This window comes from Sycon ciliatum, chromosome 3, assembly GCF_964019385.1.
Source record: "Sycon ciliatum chromosome 3, ocSycCili1.1, whole genome shotgun sequence".
Lineage (NCBI taxonomy): Eukaryota > Metazoa > Porifera > Calcarea > Leucosolenida > Sycettidae > Sycon > Sycon ciliatum.
The window spans coordinates 2,072,341-2,079,815 of record NC_088645.1 but is presented as its reverse complement, the minus strand read 5'-3'; positions in this window follow the sequence as shown (position 1 = coordinate 2,079,815).

The following is a 7,475-nucleotide window of genomic DNA, read 5'->3' as shown; positions in this document are numbered from 1 at the left end:
ACTCACCAGTCAAAGGTAGCAACGTAGGCTCTATCCTTACATCTGAAATGACAGCCGAAAACACCTCCGCCAACAGGTCCCGAATCTCATTATGGCGTAGACTTGGGTAGCCCCCTGTTGGACATACCGCAGCGTGATCAAGCGTCATGGCCGCTCCACATACGCAGGATGATGGTAATTCATCAAGTGGCCAGCCGTAACGAATTGCCACTGCATCACGAAAGGCGGACTTGTTCAAGACGAATCCACAGGAGGCAAGCGGCTCCGCCGTAAGCCAACTTCCCACACGGGCATCTCTGGAGGTTTCCAGCAGAACACGCTGAGGGCCACTTAGGGCAGGGGCCAGCTCTGACAGCTGGGTCCTATGCATAGCAGCACGTTGATTGTTTTGATGTCTCCGGAGAACGCTGGTGTCCGAAACAATCCGAGCCGGCGTCAACTCATTGGACCCCGACCGCAGCATTCGCACGACGGGCCCAGTGACAACTTCACTTATCCGGCGCTGCACCTCTGCGTCCTCCGACACCACAGGAATAGCGAGGCCACCATATCGCACTGGTAATGCCAGCAGCTTCCGCTCCGAATCAGAAACCTCAGTCCGGCCAGTTAACGTAGGGATATATTTATTATTTATGACATCATCCAGTGGTCTGTACGAAGAAGCCAACCCTGGATGACTTCGGATGTGATAATTCCACTTGCTCTTCATACCACGGACAAATGCGGAATATGCGGCGTGGGGCTGTGTAAGCGAGATGTCAGCCAAGAGGCTCATCTCCCGCACCCAACTCGCAATGTGGCTATCGAGATTATCGGCAATGAACGTCGACTGGCCAACAGCACCTCCCAGGTACCTCGCTCCACCGGTTCGTATTGCAATACCAGTGGCATCGAACATGTCAACGGCCGCCCGCTCCAAATCCGGCTTGACAAGGAGTGTCGTCTTTGAGGCATTGGGGAAATAACCATACTCCGGTCCAATGTCAGACAAAGCCAACCAAAACTTGTGCACGTCCATCATCCTTCCACCAGCCTCGCCGTCATCCGCATACCAGCACTGGCCAATAGATGGGTGGTCACCTGACAGGCGTCTGATCATAGGGCTAATAGCCAGCGCAAACAGTGCCATGGCCAAAGGATCGCCCTGGCAAGTACCCTCTCGAGACAAGATCCTGTCACCACCCGGCAGAAACAACGATATTGGAGCGCCATATGTGTTTTGGAAGATTGTGGATACGGCAGGACACACTCGAGGAACGTTATGAAGCGCTGCCTGTCTGTTAACAGCATTAAATGCATTAGACGCATCTATGAACAAAATGGCCTCTGTTTCCGGATCCAAATACTGGCTCTGCACAGCAAGGACCGCAGCCTCACACGCAGATGGCATGCCCACACAAACCTGAAATGGGGCTACAGCCGCAACAACATCAGTGGAGACGCAGTCCAATATAGCTTTAGCGATAATACGGCGGTGTACTTCACCAACAGCTATCGGTCTCACACCTTTACTGGAAGTAGCGCCAGCAGCATCACCAGCAGACTTCTCCAAGGGAACAAGGCGAGCTGCCACGAACGCTGACAGAATCTGAGGATCGACAACCTCCCTGCAGAGTCGCTTCGCTGCGGCAGCCAACGCCGATGCAAGGTTCGCCGATGCTCCCTTGAACACAGTGAGCATTCTCTGCCAGGCAGCGACATCCAGTCCCGATGGACCCCCCGACCCAGAACTCTTCATGCGGCCAGCTGTCTTTTTGATTTTTTCTGCTGAAATCGTTTCAAACATAATCTGGTTAGGAAGATCTGGTTCACCGTCCAACAATATTCCCTCGGCTGGATCCACAGGAGCAGGGTGCTTCTTTTGAAGCACGTCACGGACCGTCTCACCCGAGGATTGCACCGCAATATCATCAGCCCGGAGAGGTTTGCCACACCGCCCCTCTGACAAACCAGACAGAGCCTGACCCAGCCGACCACCGTGCACTAGCTTGGCAAAATCCGTGTCCGACATTCCACTGTCTCCACCACCGCCAGCAGACCCCGAGCGGGGACGCAAGTGAGCCTGGACACAACGGGACTCCTCCAACAGTGGCTGCAAGTCACCAGCAGCCCACATGTCCATGCGCCGCTGCAGATGCTCTGTATTCTCCTTGCTTCTGCTGTGCGGCTCGGGTCGCTGCAGCAAGAGGTGACTAGCAACCGCCACACACTCCCAAGCGACACAGGCAGCTGGACTACCAGATGCAAACGTGTTTATGAAGTCCGCGATAATGTTAACGAAACGCTTGCCAGTGGAACCCGAGGGGGTCATAAAAAGGTTCCGCTGCCAGCACACAACCTGTCCATATGCAGTCCGCATCCAAATAGCCAACTCCGCATGCCGTGACCATAGAGAACCAACTAGGGGAGCATGAGTAACCCCAGCAACGACATGGTCGCCACCATCCCCAGACTGCACAGGGCGACTCGCCCCCGAACATCGTGGGGGCGGCAGATCCACGCGCAAACACTCCGAAGACACCGGCGCAGGCGCGGGAGCAGACGCATGAGTATCTCCTGTTGCTCGATCGCGGGAAGACTGAGGCCCGGAACTTGGCACATGCCCAACCATGCCGCGGCGAGGCAGCGCAGATGCAGAGGCAGGAACAGACACCTGAGGATCTCCTAATGCGCCATCACGGGAAGACTGATGTCCGGAACTTGGCGCAGACCCAGCCGTCACCGCCGAGGCAGAGCTCCGAGTTGCTATTGTGCGAGAGTGTGAGCCAGATGGCGGAGGAACAGAGCCCAACACATCCCGGGAACCATGGGGCACCCAGCCAGGAGGTCGAAAAGGTGGAGCGCTACACAACGATTCGTCCGCACCCATTCCAACAACTGCGGTCTGCAGATTCACGTTGCCGAAATTTGTACATTTATTATCTCTGCCAGGGTAACAGTTGCTGCAGCAGCGTCCATCCGACGCACACGAACATGACTTGCAAGTCCCAGACGCTCTGCTGCAAGCGCAGCACGGTCGACCGCTCACAGCGCGTGACCGCGACATCCCATAGACACAGCACGGGCACACTGCATGCAAGGACTTAGCCCTAGCCTTAGGTGTAAACAGTGCGTCTACATGCAATGAGTAGTGTCACCTCGACTCGTCCCATACCAAGTATGCATCCAGAGCGCCATTGCAGGCAGTACAGGGCCAAACCACAACGTGTGCGCAGCACAGCAAGCCAGCTCAAACAGGGCGCAAGGCCCGCACGCTCAAACGTGCCCAGCACGGACCAACGGCTATAATGGCCGATTCGCAGCGCAAGAAACCAACTGGATGAAGGACTGGCGGGCTGGATGAGCACAGAAGGAAGCAAACTACTCGAGCCGACTCCACATGTCACAAGGAAAGTAATTGAAAAGGTTTCAAACCGATTGAATTGAACAGTGGAGTAGAAAGTTAGAGAATAACGGAGGAGCAAAAAGCCCAACCGTCCAGTAGTAGTAGTAGTAGTAGTAGTAGTAGTAGTAGTAGTAGTAGTAGTAGTAGTAGTAGTAGTAGTAGTAGTAGTAGTAGTAGTAGTAGTAGTAGTAGTAGTAGTAGTAGTAGTAGTAGTAGTAGTAGTAGTAGTAGTAGTAGTAGTAGTAGTAGTAGTAGTAGTAGTAGTAGTAGTAGTAGTAGTAGTAGTAGTAGTAGTAGTAGTAGTAGTAGTAGTAGTAGTAGTAGTAGTAGTAGTAGTAGTAGTAGTAGTAGTAGTAGTAGTAGTAGTAGTAGTAGTAGTAGTAGTAGTAGTAGTAGTAGTAGTAGTAGTAGTAGTAGTAGTAGTAGTAGTAGTAGTAGTAGTAGTAGTAGTAGTAGTAGTAGTAGTAGTAGTAGTAGTAGTAGTAGTAGTAGTAGTAGTAGTAGTAGTAGTAGTAGTAGTAGTAGTAGTAGTAGTAGTAGTAGTAGTAGTAGTAGTAGTAGTAGTAGTAGTAGTAGTAGTAGTAGTAGTAGTAGTAGTAGTAGTAGTAGTAGTAGTAGTAGTAGTAGTAGTAGTAGTAGTAGTAGTAGTAGTAGTAGTAGTAGTAGTAGTAGTAGTAGTAGTAGTAGTAGTAGTAGTAGTAGTAGTAGTAGTAGTAGTAGTAGTAGTAGTAGTAGTAGTAGTAGTAGTAGTAGTAGTAGTAGTAGTAGTAGTAGTAGTAGTAGTAGTAGTAGTAGTAGTAGTAGTAGTAGTAGTAGTAGTAGTAGTAGTAGTAGTAGTAGTAGTAGTAGTAGTAGTAGTAGTAGTAGTAGTAGTAGTAGTAGTAGTAGTAGTAGTAGTAGTAGTAGTAGTAGTAGTAGTAGTAGTAGTAGTAGTAGTAGTAGTAGTAGTAGTAGTAGTAGTAGTAGTAGTAGTAGTAGTAGTAGTAGTAGTAGTAGTAGTAGTAGTAGTAGTAGTAGTAGTAGTAGTAGTAGTAGTAGTAGTAGTAGTAGTAGTAGTAGTAGTAGTAGTAGTAGTAGTAGTAGTAGTAGTAGTAGTAGTAGTAGTAGTAGTAGTAGTAGTAGTAGTAGTAGTAGTAGTAGTAGTAGTAGTAGTAGTAGTAGTAGTAGTAGTAGTAGTAGTAGTAGTAGTAGTAGTAGTAGTAGTAGTAGTAGTAGTAGTAGTAGTAGTAGTAGTAGTAGTAGTAGTAGTAGTAGTAGTAGTAGTAGTAGTAGTAGTAGTAGTAGTAGTAGTAGTAGTAGTAGTAGTAGTAGTAGTAGTAGTAGTAGTAGTAGTAGTAGTAGTAGTAGTAGTAGTAGTAGTAGTAGTAGTAGTAGTAGTAGTAGTAGTAGTAGTAGTAGTAGTAGTAGTAGTAGTAGTAGTAGTAGTAGTAGTAGTAGTAGTAGTAGTAGTAGTAGTAGTAGTAGTAGTAGTAGTAGTAGTAGTAGTAGTAGTAGTAGTAGTAGTAGTAGTAGTAGTAGTAGTAGTAGTAGTAGTAGTAGTAGTAGTAGTAGTAGTAGTAGTAGTAGTAGTAGTAGTAGTAGTAGTAGTAGTAGTAGTAGTAGTAGTAGTAGTAGTAGTAGTAGTAGTAGTAGTAGTAGTAGTAGTAGTAGTAGTAGTAGTAGTAGTAGTAGTAGTAGTAGTAGTAGTAGTAGTAGTAGTAGTAGTAGTAGTAGTAGTAGTAGTAGTAGTAGTAGTAGTAGTAGTAGTAGTAGTAGTAGTAGTAGTAGTAGTAGTAGTAGTAGTAGTAGTAGTAGTAGTAGTAGTAGTAGTAGTAGTAGTAGTAGTAGTAGTAGTAGTAGTAGTAGTAGTAGTAGTAGTAGTAGTAGTAGTAGTAGTAGTAGTAGTAGTAGTAGTAGTAGTAGTAGTAGTAGTAGTAGTAGTAGTAGTAGTAGTAGTAGTAGTAGTAGTAGTAGTAGTAGTAGTAGTAGTAGTAGTAGTAGTAGTAGTAGTAGTAGTAGTAGTAGTAGTAGTAGTAGTAGTAGTAGTAGTAGTAGTAGTAGTAGTAGTAGTAGTAGTAGTAGTAGTAGTAGTAGTAGTAGTAGTAGTAGTAGTAGTAGTAGTAGTAGTAGTAGTAGTAGTAGTAGTAGTAGTAGTAGTAGTAGTAGTAGTAGTAGTAGTAGTAGTAGTAGTAGTAGTAGTAGTAGTAGTAGTAGTAGTAGTAGTAGTAGTAGTAGTAGTAGTAGTAGTAGTAGTAGTAGTAGTAGTAGTAGTAGTAGTAGTAGTAGTAGTAGTAGTAGTAGTAGTAGTAGTAGTAGTAGTAGTAGTAGTAGTAGTAGTAGTAGTAGTAGTAGTAGTAGTAGTAGTAGTAGTAGTAGTAGTAGTAGTAGTAGTAGTAGTAGTAGTAGTAGTAGTAGTAGTAGTAGTAGTAGTAGTAGTAGTAGTAGTAGTAGTAGTAGTAGTAGTAGTAGTAGTAGTAGTAGTAGTAGTAGTAGTAGTAGTAGTAGTAGTAGTAGTAGTAGTAGTAGTAGTAGTAGTAGTAGTAGTAGTAGTAGTAGTAGTAGTAGTAGTAGTAGTAGTAGTAGTAGTAGTAGTAGTAGTAGTAGTAGTAGTAGTAGTAGTAGTAGTAGTAGTAGTAGTAGTAGTAGTAGTAGTAGTAGAGTTTACACTGGAGTGCGGATGGAGATTTTGCTCCTCCGCAGTTTTTCTAATTGCTGTATCCACTATCCCAGTCAACCGATTATTAACTTATTTCATTACTTTCTTCTAGGCTTCAGGAGTCGGCTCCAGTATTTTTCACCGCTGTGGAGTTGCCCAGTCCACTATTCCTCCCTCCAGCTGGTTTCCTTTTACCTGGCGAACCGGCCATTGCGTTGTAGTTTCGGCTCGCTTTCCGTGCCTTCGCCTTTGGCCTTGGATCAGCTGGCTTGCTGTGCTGCGCTTCGCGGCTCCGCGTGGTCTGTGACGACTGACGTGCAGGCTGCTCTTCACACCTCGAGTCTCTTCGCGCCTTCATCTGGCCGTGCTCGTGTATGCACAGTAACTGAAGTCCGCAGCTGTCTTTCTATGAGCCCAGCCCAGCACGGCGTCCTTCAGGGTCGCACGTCTGGTCGCACGTCTGGCCCGCGTGTTAGCCTGCTATGTCGTCTCAGTCGCGCAGGGGAAGTAACAGCAAGCGCTTGTGCTGTTCCTGCAGTAGAGCGTCGGGCACGTGCCGCTCTTGCTCCTGCAACGCAGCGGGACGATGCTGTGTCGACTGCTACCCCGGCAGGGACCAAAGATGCACCAATTTCGGTAACACTGATCTGAGCGTTACGATTGTCACTGGCGGTGCTGCTGGGGAGCGTTCGCTGCCTGATGCACCACCCGAATCAGTACCGGGGTGGGTGCCTCGCGGAGGGCGGAACAATTCGGTCTGCAGACCCCAGTCGTCGGCCACGGCACGTTCCCGTGCAGCATTGCACCCTGGAGCCGCAAATTCTGTGCGGCCTTCTCAATCTGTTGCTGCTGCTTCATCCATACAGCCACTGCGGGTGGATCTGCCTGATCTCTCGTGCTCGGAGGCGGCTTCAATTGACGCTGCTGACCCACTTTCCGCAGGTGCTTCTGCTGATTGTGCTGGGGAGTCACGAGAGTTACGTGTTGACCTCCCTCCGGTCCGTGGTTCTGGAAATAGTGGTACCACGGTCCAGCAACCAACCCATATTGCCTCGGCTGCGGCCGATCCTGCTTATGTTGACCCGCCCTCGGGTGATGGCGGTGGCTCCGATGCTGTCCCTGGAGGTGGGTTCTGGGCTCTGCGGAGTGGGGAGGCTGCACAGTTGCTGGATTCGGCCTACAGTGAGGCTGTTTCTTGGAAAAGGAATTTATTTATCGTCCCCTTCGGCGCTGAAGGTGAGGACTTTGTCAAGGAACTTTCCAGATTGATTGGCCTTTTCACAGATGGATCAGGGGCTCGGGCGTTTGCGTGGTCTGCCGTAGTCGTTGCGTGCCACCTTCTGCTGCAGAGGCCGTTCTCAGCCGCCGCTGACCACAGGAAGTTTCTACGAAAGAGGCTTTCTTTGTGGTCAGCTGGCAATTTATCGGCCCTGCTGCGGGAGTCTCGGTGCATCC